This window comes from Saccostrea echinata, unplaced genomic scaffold, assembly GCF_033153115.1.
Source record: "Saccostrea echinata isolate AGI-Se365-2 ecotype Australia unplaced genomic scaffold, CSIRO_AGI_Sech_v1 ptg000058l, whole genome shotgun sequence".
In the NCBI taxonomy this organism is placed as follows: Eukaryota; Metazoa; Mollusca; class Bivalvia; order Ostreida; family Ostreidae; genus Saccostrea; species Saccostrea echinata.
The window spans coordinates 7,050-23,434 of record NW_026889807.1 but is presented as its reverse complement, the minus strand read 5'-3'; positions in this window follow the sequence as shown (position 1 = coordinate 23,434).

Below are 16,385 nucleotides of genomic sequence, written 5' to 3'. Positions count from 1 at the left end.
ATTACTGACATAAATCTAATATACAGAGACTGAGTTAACTTCTTCAATTGAGAAAAAAAAAATGTCTAACACTGACCCTTTCTATTGAGAAAAAATAACGAAAAATATATAAACAAAACAACAACAAACCAAAAATGTCTAAACGTCAAACGAATAGACTGGAAAAAATAGGTATAGCCTCTTAAAAATACAAAATTCGTCATTTTTAATCAATAAGAGAGCATTTTTAATGGATACTCATAATTTTATTTCATATTTAGATGTAAATACATGTATAAGGAATCACTGTTTAGTTTGCTGGGAATGCCTTGGATATCATCGACAGTTGGAAATGTGGGATATATATGCATAACGGGCTTCGCACGTTATATGCAAATTATCCCAGGTTTCCAACTATTATTGATACCCTGCCATACCCAGCAAGCTTGACAGTGATTCCTTAATTAACCAAAAGTACATTAAAAGTACCTTGAATATTCTTTCCTACTACTAAATTCACCGATTCTTAGCTCACCTGAGCTGAAAGCTCAAGTGAACTTTTCTGATCACCAGTTGTCCGTCCGTCCGTCCGTCCGTCTGTCTGTCTGTCCGTCCGTCCGCCTGTAAACTTGTCACATTTTCAACTTCTTCTCAAGAACCACTGGGCCAATTTTAACCAAACTTGGTACAAAGTATCCTTGGGTGAAGGGGAGTTTAAATTGTTAAATTAAAGGGCCAAGTCTCCTTACAAGGGGAGATAATCAAGAAAAGACAAAAATAGGGTGGGGTCATTAAAAAATCTTCTTCTCAAGAACCACTGGGCAAAAAAAGCTGAAACTTATGTGGAAGCATCCTGGGGTAGTAAAGATTGTAAATTGTTCAAATCATGACCCCCGGGGTAGGGTGGGGCCACAATAGGGAATCCAAATTTTACATTGAAATATATAGGAAAAATCTTTAAAAATCTTCTTCTCAAGAACCACAAGGCAAGAAAAGATGAAACTTATGTGGAAGCATTCTGGGATAGTGTAGATTGTAAATTGCTCAAATCATGACCCCCGGGGGTAGGGCGGGGCCACAATAGGGAATCCAAGTTTTACATTAAAATATATAAGAAAAATCTTTAAAAATCTTCTTCTCAAGAACAACTGGGCCAGAAAAACTGAAACTTATGTGGAAGCATCCTGGAGTAGTGTAGATACTAAATTGTTAAAATCATGACCCCCGGGGGTAGGGTGGGGCCACAATAGGGAATCCAAATTTTACATTGAAATATATAGGAAAAATCTTTAAAAATCTTCTTCTCAAGAACCACAAGGCAAGAAAAGATGAAACTTATGTGGAAGCATTCTGGTATAGTGTAGATTGTAAATTGTTCAAATCATGACCCCCGGGGGTAGGGCGGGGCCACAATAGGGAATCCAAGTTTTACATTAAAATATATAAGAAAAATCTTTAAAAATCTTCTTCTCAAGAACCACAAGGCAAGAAAAGCTGAAACTTATGTGGAAGCATTCTGGTATAGTGTAGATTGTAAATTGTTCAAATCATGGCCCCCGGGGGTAGGGTGGGGCCACAATAGGGAATCCAAATTTTACATTGAAATATATAGGAAAAATCTTTAAAAATCTTCTTCTCAAGAACCACAAGGCAAGAAAAGCTGAAACTTATGTGGAAGCATCCTGGGGTAGTGAAGATTCTAAATTGTAAAATTTCATGGCCCCCGGGGGTAGGGTGGGGCCACAATAGGGAATCCAAATTTTACATTGAAATATATAAGAAAAATCTTTAAAAATCTTCTTCTCAAGAACCACAAGGCAAGAAAAGATGAAACTTATGTGGAAGCATTCTGGTATAGTGTAGATTGTAAATTGTTCAAATCATGACCCCCGGGGGTAGGGCGGGGCCACAATAGGGAATCCAAGTTTTACATTAAAATATATAAGAAAAATCTTTAAAAATCTTCTACTCAAGAACCACTGGGCAAGAAAAGCTGAAACTTATGTGGAAGCATTCTTGGATAGTGTAGATGCTAAATTGTAAAAATCATGACCCCCGGTGGTAGGGCAGGGCCACAACAAGTATTACAAGGGGGGAAATCTGGTAAAGAACAGCATGGCCAAAGTTACTCAGGTGAGCGATGTGGCCCATGGGCCTCTTGTTAATATTGAAATAAGGAGGTTCAATTATGTACATAATAAATCATATACCTGAAAATAGTTAATGAAATGTTTACATGAACAAAATAATAATCCAGCATGTACATTAAAAACGAAAAGTGAGATGTAAAAATTTTTACTGGAATTTATTTCATACATTATACATTTAATCAATGTTTTGGTTAATGTTAATAAAATGTTTTAAATGTAAACAATTTCTTTTTGAAAAGGAAGAAAATGTGATAACAAATAACAAATTTAGATTTTAGCTTTATTAAAAGTTGACAAACGTCTATGTTATTTTATTACAGTCGCAACAAGATCATTAGATTCTGATACAAACGAGCAGTTCTCAGCAATTCTGTATGGAATGCTATCTTCTCTTTGCTTTAGCTTTGGCTTAAACATCGTTTTAATTTTCTGGTGAGTTTGTATTATTAAAAGGGTTTTTTTTTTAATTTTAATTTCCAATCTAGTTAATGTGTTTAAAATCATTAAAGTATATATTTGCTCACTTCTTTTCGATATGACTTTTGTTATTTAAAAAAAGGAGTTGTAAGAAGAGGGTGTGCAAAGGAAAGAATCACCAAGAGAAAACTACTACACAGTTATCCACAAAACCTACTAAACTGGATACACAGATCGATAACGATGTTGAAGACAGTGTAATTTACGAAGACGTGGATCAAATTAGTCAACATTCCATCTATGATAATTAACATTAAAGTGATGTTGCAGAGTTTGAGTTTGTTCCTTAAATAATAATTATTTCAATATAATCATTTTATGTATACTTGTGTATATAAAAAAAAAAGAATTGAATGTCATTCAAATTTCAGAATTGTTAAAATATCAAGTACAGTGGGCCTTCAGATATTAGGAGGTCAGATATTCGGACAGGTAAGTTTCTGGACTTTTTTTTTTTTTAGAGAGAACAGATTTTAACGTTATTTTGTCTCTTTTATCCGGAAATCTGTGTTCCGTATAGAGAGAGTCTTTTTTCACCACAAAATGCAACGGAAAACCTTCTAGCTGGTTTTGATAGTTAAGATAAGTAATGGATATATGCCGAATACTGTTCTATATGTAAAATTATCAGACTGTTTGAGGCCCGTTAGGGCCGAAAACAGTCTGATAATTTTACATATAGAATTGTATGAGGCATATATCTTACTTAAAACATTGCTATTTAAATGTCCAAAAGTTACCTGGAGGAGTCCGATAATTACACAATAGGAGTTCAGGCATCAGTAGTTTTCTACCTGACACCGTCTAATAAGTAGACAAAAGAAAAGAGAATTTTTTTTTCTTTAGATAGTAAAATCAGTGAGTGAACTCTATTGTTTCATTCATTCAATGGCAGTCGTTTGGCTTAGGAGGAACTATGGACAGTGGTCAGGTGATGAAGGATTTTTTTATGATTCGGAATATTTTTTTATTAAGTGCGTTTGACATTGATACAGATACAGTGTTGGATGATATCTTCAAAATGCATTTAAAGTAAAAATGCGGATTTTTATCTAAAATTTTGATTGGATGATATAATGAAAATCATGGGTTTTAAAAGTGCGGTCATTGGCGAACAAACCTCGTTAAATGAAGAGATTCGCAGACTGGTTCTTTATCAGAAATGGATTTAAATTGGCTTATTCACAGTGCTGTATCGAAAACGCTTTGCAAAAAAAACGAATGGAAAGTGTTACTTTTGAGGAAGGTTAAAACTCCAGTTTCTTCTTGGATTTGCTATTTTTAACAACTTAATTTCCTCGCGTTCGCTTTCCCTGAATTTTTTCTCCCTAACTTTTTTTTTGGTTTCTGGACAAATTAAACCTTGATTTCACTCTAGTTGTTGTTTTTTAACTACTGTCCAATTTTGTTATCACTGCAGTCCGATAATATATTATTGGACTGCTAATTATTATTATCGGACGGCTACAGGTAAATTTTTAGACTGCAAGAACAAAGGCATGACGTCACAGCAATGTTTTAATTCTTATTACTCTTTTTTTCCCAGACAATAACTTTGAAGCTTCATATATCCCTTATTTTTTATTTTTTTTTCTCCATTTTTTACAGCTTATAGTCTTTACAAGACATGTTTAAATTACTTTAATTCAATTCTAAAATTCCCTTTCGCTCACGATTTATTCCCCTTTGATTGAAATTTTAGCTGGAGTAGGAATACAAATGAATTTGAAAAATAGAAGCATTGTAGTCGGTATTGTTTTCTTTTATTTCTGTGTTCAAATTAGCGCTAGAGATGGGTCAAAAATTAGAACGTCCAAAAGAGTGAAAATTAGATATACATATATTTTCCTTTGTATTTTCTTAACTAGAAATGTTTTGTTAAGGCATGTAGAATAAAAGTTGCGCATAATTTTAAGAGCTTATATTTAACATCACTTAAAAGGGGCTAGCCCCTAAAATAAGGGGTCAGTGGCCCTTGAAAGTTTTCACTTTATAACTCAAAAAAGGTGAATATTTCGATATGGCTTTAGACTAAAAAGTCATTTTATCAATTTCATTAAAATTTAATTTTGGTACATTATTCCGTAATATGTTAGAAAAAAATGGTGTCCCGTAAACAGGTAACCGTTTTCATTCGGCAAGTAAACGAAAACTCGCTGTGCGTATATCTGAAATAAACTTGTTACATGTATATATAATGAACCTGATTTCAGAAAACGTTAACATTCTTCTAAAAAAGTCTTTTTTTCTGTTCTGTGGTTTTCTTAAAATTTTTGGTGATAACTAAAGAGAAAAAGAGATGGATAACTTTTCCTCATTTAATTCTTCGTTTAATAGTAAAATCAACAATTTACATAAAATTAAACACTTAAGCATACAATAATTCACGCCGTCTTAGAGCACGCAAATTACATTCACCTCCGTCAGCTTTGTGTTTACAATTATATAACCCAGCCCTCGTTCATATGTGGCCGCGGAGATCAGCGAGCAGAGGTCATAAACAGAACAATCATTATGTTAAAATCCATTCTGTAATCACAGACATGAATGGAATGTTAGGTTTGAAATCATTTCGAATTTTCCATTATGAAATTATTCGTCTCACTCTTCATCTTACTCTTGTTCTACAATCAAGCTAACCTACTGTGCATTCATTCATTTTAAATTTAATGCATTTTGAATGCCGACTAAACCAATTGGTTTGCATTTTTAGAAAACAATTTATTTCTCCCTCAAATGTAATTATTTATTGAGTTGTTTTAGGTCTCACAAACATTAAACTACATGTATATATGCACGATAATTGTAAGTGGAGGTGACGTTTCCAATGGTCTTGAAAATCGAAAGTATAAAATTTAGTACTTTTCAATTTGTTTTATTTTCTACATTACTTATAATTATGTAGTACAAAATGATATACTTATGTTTTTCTATTATTTATTCTAATAAACAAATTATCCCCTTTGACATTCTTTTACACGATTTAAGGTTACATGCATGTAAGTACATGCAGTTTTACAAAGAAGAGCGCCAAAAATATAATCAATCCGAGCTCTCAGAATACAGGAAAAAACAACAAATTCCCTAGTATATGTTTCTCATTATCTTTGAAATTGAATATCGATCAAATTAGAATTGGTTTACTCGTTGAATTACCGATATTTTGAAGTACTTAAATTGCTAGTGGATAATCTAGTTCTCCCTAATCACATTTGATAGCACGTATAGACAGCGGTATGAACACACGCTTGGATATAAAGCAAACGGCTAAATAAAAAAAAATAAAGAAACACAAACATATATCTCTAGAAAGCCATTGTCTTAAGATGACTGTGTAGTTTTTGGGTTTTAAAATAATGAATATATAAATTCGCTGCCACCAATTGTAACTTATTTGTTTTGTGCGTGTAGATTTAACTAGTAGATACAGGTACCTATGAAGCACGTTACAATAATGGGTTCGGAAATGCCTGTACACTTTCTAGGTGTCCGGTGTTCAGGAGCTAGGTGCTACTGATATATAGGCTAATTGGTTCTCTAAGTTCCATCATTACTGGCGCTAACTTGTGTTTAGGTACTAGGTTTCTGCTAAAATATACTTGGTCTAATCTCCGAACATAAATTCGAAAAAGTGACAAGGTGTAAGATGCTAGCGCACTGACTATCTAAACAAGTCCGAGCATGGTCAAACTTAACTCAGCAACCATGAATTTATTACTTTTTGTCACAGAATAAAGTAATCTATGACATTAAATGAAAAGTATGCCATGAAATTTACCATCACCTCATGTAAATTCATGCAAATGACACAATTAATGAATTCAAGTACGGTGCACTGTCGTCAGACGTGCAGTACAGTTAAGGTGCGCTATGGAAATATCGGCATTTTTTTTTTACTTAAAATATATTCTTTATCAGGATGGCGATATTTTTAGTACTTTATTAATATTGGACAAATGAAATTATGGTAAATAACTACATATTGAGAACGTTTAGATTTTATATTAAGACTTGTCACGTGATGCGGCAGTCACGTGATTTTAGCACATATACTTGCAGAATTGAGGTCACACATAAATTTCACTAGTACAGGAATATAACCAAGATAAAATAAATTTGCTAAATATGAAATTCATAACACTGCTTTTGTTAAATAATTTTGTTTTTCAACAGACATATATACGCCTTCCATGAATAAATTATTCTTATTTGTAAAGAAATATTTAATTAATATCAATACAAAGAGAAGATATTATAATCAATTCATAGTATCTTGATGCGTATCATATTATGAAACAAATATAATGAAACGTATCGATATAGAAGAATTTGAATCATCCCAACCCTATCCCATTGGGGTGTCTAATAATAAAGATGTATCTTTGTGATTATTGTTTAGAATTTTTTTATTTTATTTTATTTAAGGCGAACCAAGACAACTCATTTTTTAAAACTCAAAAACCGATATTATTAGATTATTTTATCTTAATGAAGTCTTCTTGAGCACCAAGACTTAATAGAATCAGACAAAACTGTTAATGGAGAAGCATTTTGAAAGATTTTCAAAGAAATATATATATTTAGCAACCATGGTATTACCCAATGTCAAAATCAAAATCTGTTGTAAAGAATTTTCTATCTTAGTATATTTTACTTCTACACCAAGTAGGCCATTTCGAAAAAAAAAAAATCAAAATGATCGACCCCTGTTTGTTTTCTTCTCATTGTCATTTTAATTTACCACAGCAATACTGTTCTTTGAAAACAAAAACCGATGGAAAAAAAAAATTATGTACTTAAGTATGGTATACTTGTGTATCAAGTCTTACTGAAATCGGACCAAAACTGTTGGAAGAGTAGCTTTTTGAAGGAATTTCACAGAAGTTTATACTTTTAGTAACCATGGCAACATTGTTAATCAAAATCAAAAACGATAAACACTTTGTTATGCATGTAAGTTATTATAGACTAATTGTGACGAAATCTTATTGAAACTCAATCAAAACTGAAGGAGGAGTAGCGGATTGAATTAATTTCACCAAATTATCTATTCTTAAATTACCATGGCAACACTGTTCGAAAGTTCACGGTAGCTCAGTCGGTAGAGCGCTCGCTCCGTGATAGGCAGGTCGTGAGTTCGAATCTCAACCGTAAGTCGATAAAAAATTAGTAGCAACTGTTCACCATGCGCTCTGAACTTTGAAGTGAAATTTGCGGGTCCTTTGGATGAGACATTAAAAACCGAGGCCCTGTGATTCAAATGCCTTCCTTTGCGTTCTTGTGGTTATGATGGTACCCCCCCCCCCCCAACTTGTCAGATGATTATGTCGATTTGTCGCCTTTTTTTTTTGTCTTGTCACTTATTAACGTGTTTAAAAATTCGACATAAAAATGTGTCCATGCCCAGTTTAGGTCATGATTTGACATGTTACATTAAAGTTTTAGAATTCAGAGAATTTAAACTAACTCTATTATATGAATTTTAATTCATTAAAATTTGACATTTTATATTTGTTTTAATTTTTATGAAAATCATTCCTTTTTCTCTTAATTTAAAATTTGTTTAATTTTATTAAGCTTTCTTTAAATAATTTCAATTTTTTTCTGTATCACAAAATATGCGCTTTTTGAAATCCATTAAATGCGGAATTTCAGTAATCTGTCACCTTTCGGAAATCAGTTTACTCATGACAGATTGTGAAACAATTATTTCATCTACTAAATAAAATTCACAATTCTTTTTTATTTCGGCCTTTTTGTTGACAAATTCTTTACGAGATTAGCTTGACACATTGCTATGACACAGGTATTAAATTATTTTAACGATTTAGAATCTTGTTTATTTTGTTTTGGCTTCACCTAATCTTCCTATTGTTAAAAACTCAAAACAGAAATTTAGCTAATTGACTTCATCACCTTTCGGCTCTTTGATAAAGTATGTAATCAGTGTCAAGCCTATCAAAAGAAATTGCCGACTTAACTGTTATATTTTTTGTAACAAGTATCCTGATTGGTCAAGAGTTCAATTCCGAAGTAGATTCTGGATAGATTGTGAATTTAGCAAATTCACTTTCTATCTGCTGACTCTACAATAAACATCGTTCAACTTTAATCGGAATTGTTTCTCTTTGCCAATTTAGGTAAACTTGTTTTATTATTTTTTTTAATTTGAAAGTTAAAGATTAAATTTCATTTCATTTTTCATTATAGTTATTTTTAATTAATATATTTAAAAATTTTCTATAATTTAAAAGTACTTCTGATACGGAATTACGATAAATTACTTTGTTCATTTGACTTACACTTCACTTTTAAATTTCTGAAATATTTTATTTATTTCAAATTGCTTGTTTCTTTCAATGTTCAAATAATGTTTAAAATTATATAATTACATGATTTACAGTCGACTCGTACCCAAACCGAGTCGTACCCAAAAAGTCAACACTATATAATGTCATACGATATGATGCCATAAAATTTGTAAAGTTTATAATGGTTATATCCATAATATTTATTACTTACCTGAAAAAAAGAAAAGAATTTTAAAATGTAAAATTTACTTTTTCACAATTTGCTGTTTGTTTGTTTGTTTGTATGTTTGTTTGTTTGTTTGTTTGTTTGTTTTTATGTTTTTATGTTTTTATTATTTGTTTGACAAAATCAGAGAAAATAGAACTATTTATATAGTCATTAACGATACACATTAAGAAAAAAAATACAAGAATCATACAATCTTATATATTTACCCTTGAAAACCATTAATTGTTTCTTTTTATGATTTAATTTTTGATATTTGAGAATTGGGAATGAGTTGACTCTGGGTTTGGGTACGAGTCGGTTTGGGTACGAGTTGACCGGATACCTAATTACAATACTTAATCATTTCCTTTTAAATTATTCACGAAATAGCGTTTTTGGAATTTTTCTATTTTTATAATTTTTTGGCAATTTAAAGAGCTAGGTTCACTTTATGCATAAAATGGCCCTGTAGATATACCAATTTATTGACTAACACTTTATGTTCCTTTTTAAACATCAAGATAAAGTAGAGACTTAGTGCTTTCATTTCCTATTAAAAATTTTCTCCTTAAAGCCAAGGTCTTGGCATACAGGCTCCATGGAATTGCAATGTTCTTGAATTTTAAGGAAAACAAGTATATTTGAGTACTTTCACAGAAGAGAACTAATATGAGCGCACCCTCTGATCTAAAAATAAAACATGTTTTGTAATCCTCAGAAATTTTCCTATCATTTAATAGTTCCATATTTTAGATCAGAGGTTGAGCTCTATATTAAATATCGAAAAATAGCTTTAGAAATTGGCTGTTTTTGTAGAATTTTTCAGGATATGAGGAAAATGACGCATTTCATGACGTCATAATGCATTGACTGGCCAGAAAATTACGTCATTTTTCATAGATACGCAGTCATCAAAGGTCTAAGTGATATTTTATGCATTTTCAACTAAAACCAAGCAATTTCAGTTTTTCTGAAATTCACAGGGCCAAAAAAGGCCCTAAGTGAACCTTGTTCTTTACCGCTTATGAATTATGTTCCCTGTTCAGAACTCTCTATTCAGAGAAGGTCACTAAATTTTAAGTTTTGCAAACAACATTGTTTTTGGAGTTTAATGTTTGTAAGTTTTCTGATTTTATTGTCTACCTTTGATTTTTAACTTTTGTAACTCTAAAAACTTTTGTAAGCGCTATGCATAACTGATCTCTCGTTACCGATCGATCTTTGTTTTTTGTTTTAGTAATCGTACCTTCTCTTAGCGGGTTTCGCTACAGGTTGTTTCAAAAGTTATTTACATACCTGACGTTGTTTATTTGATAATTACTTGTACCTGTTTATTATGATTTTTTTTGTTAACAACTTTTATAAAATTTAACTTTCTATCTGCTGACTCTACAGTAAACATCATTCAACTTTAATCGGAATATTGTTGACTTTCTCTTTGCCAATTTAGCATAAAAGTAGAAAAAGCGAGTAGCTATCCTACCAGGGTAATATTTCCCCAAACTTCACAGACGAAAAAGTCACTGTGAAAGACAACATATTTTTTCTGACAAGTAGAGATTAGAATTGGATAAGTGAGCATAAAAATATGACCAAAGATAAAGATCTGACAAGTCGATACATTATCTGATAAGTCAACATAATATCTGACAAATCGGCGTAAAATTGTACAAGTAAACATCTTTATCTGACGAGTCGACATAACACCTGACAAGCTGACTTTTCATAAATTTATGTCGACTGTGAGATAATGATGTCCACTTGTCAGATATACATTAACTTTTCAGAAAATCATGTCGACTTGTCAGATATTATGATGACAACTAGATGTAAGAAAATAGCTTTAACATGCTTTAATATGAAGATACTGATTTCCCGGTCGTGATGATTTTTATCTGACAAGTCTACGTAAATACCGGTATCTGACAAGCTGACATATATATTTGAGAAGCCTACATAAACATCTGACAAGTCGACATGAACATCTGTCAAATGGTTGCAGAAATATGCCGCCAGAGGTTGTTGCCAGGTAAGCTGTTTCTATGATGATTTAATACGGTCAGTTTTCCCAGAATGATTATTGATACTATTTCTGCTACAGGAAGGATTTTATTTGAATTCAGCATTTGATTTCTCCACACTTTTGATATGTTTTGTATTTTTATGTATTTAAAAAAATTCTAGATAGATTAAAGAAAATAACTCGTGTATCTGAGCTGCAATCTCCAAACTGACATTGAAAGAGAAAGTGTCATGTTCATTTAAGTACTAATAATTCTTGCTGGCTATGGACCTACCTTTAAACGCTTACTGATTCCTATGCTGCAATTTAAGAATGTCATTTTTGTGTAACATAAATAGTTTCTGTATGTAAACTAGGAAAGGATTGTGATCTTCTTTTTTTTTTCTTTTCTTTTTTTCTTTTTTTTTTTTTGAAATATCAGTACAAACGCATTCTATACGCACTTTCAATAATTAAAAATACACAGGCATGATTCCAATAGCACTGGCTTATGATACAAGCAAAACAAATGTATCTTAGTAGGTTTATAGGCATATACTAAAGAAATAAATTATTAACATAAAAAATTGTGCAAACATCCAGAATGTCAGTTATTATTCAGAAAAAGTAAAAAATGAAAATAACGAACAGGAATCAATCTCATAAATCCAGTTAATAAAATGAATCGTTACAGAGCAAAAACACGGAATATTGGATACCTTAGACGTGGATCAGGTGCCTAGGAGGAGTAATTATCCCCTGTTAACTGGTCGCACCTGCTGTGAACCCTATGTATTGATTAGGTATACAGAATACTCTGTAGTCAATGAGTAATAAAGTATTCATTTAACTCAACAAACTGCAATAAATCTGGATTATTATTCTTTGGATGTATGGCTGAGCAAAACTTAGAATAAATTCTGATTGGGGTAGAAGTGGAAAGTTTTGAATAAAGTACGGTCTATTTTATGAATAATTGAAAAAAAAAATGAAAGAAAGAATGAAAATCTAACGCTTGTTTATGTCAGGAGTTATAATTGCTATGATTTGATGTGTGCAATTGGAAGGAAGAAGTCATCGTATTATTATTATTATTTTTTTTTTTTTTTTTTTTTGATACATAGCACTTTAGTGTAACGACTACCCAACATATGTTAAATATGGAATGGACTTCGTTTAGTGTGGTAACCTAGGTCATTAGCATGGGCGTGCAAGCTATTGTAGATCTGGTGTGATTGTGGAAATAGACCGAGTTTTCCCTGTCTATTTATTTGGGCTCTAAGCTCCGAATGTTTGTTTTATTCCTAAAACCTTTGAGGACATGGAGAGATAATTTAAAATTTTTCAATACACGTTTGAAATCATTGAACTTTAATGGGAAATATTAGGCAAATACCTTGGTCTGATAAAAACTTAATATAACATCTCTACTTTTCAGATAAAGATAAAGTGTTCAATGAATTTTTTCTTTCAACAATAATAAAAACATTTATTACGGAAATTTGAAATACGTATATCTAACTCTTGATCCGAAAACGTAGTTTTGTCTGTCCTCATAATCGACATAGGCGTAACTCCATAAATACTTAATCTGACTAAGTTAATTTAACGAAACTAAGTTACTGATTTTTTTATTTGTTTTCATAACCCAATCCAAATGATAATTCATATACAATAACCGTAGTTAAAGGAAATTCCATTGGATGAGAAGGCTATCAATAAATTTAAATAAATCAATGTTAAAACAAAAACATAAATCAACGCATAGCAAACTGAGGCAAATAAAAAAAAAAAAATCAGTCAGATCAAGCAAAATTCAATATCCATTTTAATGACAATTATGGGCGAATTGCGAGTACATGCTAGCAAGATTTACAGTCATTTTTCTGACATTATCCAGCCACATTTCAGTGAATATATAGTGGACTCATTTCTCTCACTGGCCTTTCTGTGTCCTTCCAATACCTTTCATTGACCGATTAGTAACCATTGAAACTTTCGATGACGTTTTACGTATACTTCAATTACCTTTTATCAACCAATTTTGTAATATTATACATGTGCATATTATGTAATTTGACAAATCTTTCCTCTATAATTATTCTTGGAAAAAAAACCATTCAGGTAGAAATATATACATAAATTGCTTATTAATTAATACAATCCGTCTCTTGAAAATTTGAATCGTGAGAATAAACTGGAAAGAGTCGAAACTTCCGTTTAACTGGTATTTTCTGGGGTTGTCCATTTATTGCGGAATATTGCGGGTAGGACAAATATGCAAAAACTACATATTGCAAAAATATTTCTGAAATGTTTATTTACATATTCTATACATGCAGATCTTTAATAAGTGGTGTTTATGTAAGTCAACCTGATTTTAATATTATTTCAAATTTAACAATCATTTTCTGCATTTCTATAGGCTATACTGTTAAATTCGTTATAAAAATTGTTTAAGAGCCGAATATTTTATTCAAAACTATTTTTTGATTCGTGTTTTTTTTTAATTTGCAAAATTGTCTTAGAGTAATCTGGGATTTTTAAAACAAAAAGATAATGGTCGTTGATAATTGTCAACATCATCCTTATTATATGGGTGTAAGAACAGTCTGTCCCGAAAATCCGCACAATGAACACATAATTCACAGATTTTGTACATAATTTATATACATTGCAAAACTCTCAACAAAACACAGGTAAATGGGATTTCCACATTCAATTAATATTATACTTTTTTTCACTTCATAACCAAGATGCCTTTGCTAATGAATACATGAAAACATTGATGGTACCATACTGACAAGAACCTAAATCTCATCGTTGCCATGGATTGTACTGTTTTAATTTTACTTTGGTTTTCTTAATATATATTTAATCACTAAATTACGAAAAGCTGAAAAGAAGAAATCTAAGATATTAAACGGTTTATACATGAAAACTGAATAGCTGCCCTTCAGTCGACGAAATGTTAATTAAGTGACCATAGAAAGGTCAATGACAGACTGCTTTCAGTAACCTTCCATTTACATTTCAGTAATCATTCACTGACCCTTCAACAGGCCTTCCCCAGGTTTAAAGGTGTAAATTCATATACTGCGTAATGAAAAAAGTAACTACCAAAGGATTAATCTTTTAATCAAAAAGAATAACCTCTTGAAGTATTCAAAGCAAAAACAAATAAATAAATAAATCTTTAGAAACTCAGCGCAGCGAAATTTCCATATTTTCTGCGTCATGATCAATTTGATCATTACAGAGGCGCTAGAGTGACGTCATCGATTACTATGTCTCCCCGTCTGGACCTTCCTTTCTGGGCCTCCAGGAAAATCTATATAGAGAAGAAAAAATAAATTGTCTTTTTTTTCCTTTTATGTCTTCAATATCATTTACTTCAATATTCATTTTTTTTATTTGTATGTATTTAGACATTATTTCATGGTTTTGTGTATTCTTACCATTCTAATATTTTCAATTCAACTAAGCAAGTAAAACTACTAGCTAATATAAACGAAAATCATTAGGCCATCTTTAAAAAAAAAATTGCTTGGTTGCCCTCTACCGACCGACTGGCTAAAAACGGGTAGATTCAAAACATTGTTTAACTTCAAGGAAGCAATTATTTTTATGCATTCAGGAAAATAAATTTTATAAAAATTTAGCATTGATGTTGAACTGGGGGGGGGGGGGGGGGGATTTTATCACCTACCTACGAACCCATTTCTATCATTCTAAGTCTGGAGAGGGAAAAACATTATATAAACTGGCATTATCCTTTTTGGGACTTAAAATTTTAACTTGAAAATTAAGATAAATATTTTACAGAAGGGTTGAGTAATCGCTGTGTTTATTTTTCTATTTTATTTTATTTTTTGTGACGAAATGAAGATATAATGAATGATCAAGAAATGCCTAAAGTTATCATAAATACATGAAGAAAATCAGTTGTATATTTGCAAAATTAAGCAACCGTAATCAGATGCCAAAGGGAATATACTCGCCTAAGTTAAATTTCATTCCTTAGAATTCATCTTCAGCTGCTGTTGACTTACTTTTGTGTCTGGATCCAGGGGAATGTCAAGCTCCACCTTGTACCATTTATTCTTTTTATTCCCACTTACTGAAAAGTGTACCTCATCTTCTGCGCCAGGTCTCGATGTATATATCGAAAATGTTCCCATTCCTTCGCCCTTCATGTGGTAATACAAACTCAAGCGGTAGGTCTTGTCTGCAAATATATATATATATATATATATATATATATATATATATATATATATATATATATATATATAGGACATGGAGACTGGTCCTACGGTGTCTAACCCAATTTTTTCAGACCAGCGAGCTACAGATCTGCAGCTAGTCTTATCCATGTATTAGCTGCAGATCTGTAGCTCGCTGGTCTGAAAAAATTGGGATGACCAGAGAGCTACAGTGCCACCCAAAGAAAAAAAATTGTACATTTATTGCGCACAAAAAGTTGCGCTCATTTTTAGAAAAATACACTATTATACTGTAAAAGGCCATTCTCTAAACGTGAGAAAAAGTACAATATCTGCTTACATAGAACGAAATATAGATGTGATTGACGGGGAAATTATGTATTTTTGAGATATACGCTCTTACATTTTTTTTAATTAAAAAGGGGGGGGGGGCTTTCGATCCACACTTCAGGCGCCTGTGTTTACAAGGGTTATAAGGAATGTTTTGTTGTGGAAATAGTACAGGATTTTGTTAAGAACTCACAGTTAGTAATATTTTGAAATGGCGGTTTGAAAAACACGGAAAAATAAATCGAGAAACAGCGCACTTTTTTTGCGCAACAAATATACACTTTTTTCAATGGGTAGCACTGTAGCTTTTTTTTTCTTTTTTTTTTCCGGAGAACTTCAGTTCTGCAGCTAATGAATCTGCATTATTTTGTACTTTTATTCAACCTGTACGTGCATATAATCCGCTGACTAATGAAAGGGGCAATGTAGGCACAGGCACTTGTTTCTGCAATAAATTTTTAACCCATTGCATATTAATTATTATAATATGGGTTAAAAATTTATTACAGAAACAAATGCTTGTGACCTCGATATGTAACCTCGCCATTTTTGCTCCTTACTCCAATGCGAATTCCGGCTGGATGTACATCTATAGTCGACACTACTTTTTAAAATAAATTTAATAATAATAATTATTCATGTTTTTTTTCTTATATTAAAAGATTTTCATTCAAGAATATAGAGATACTCATCAGGAACTTG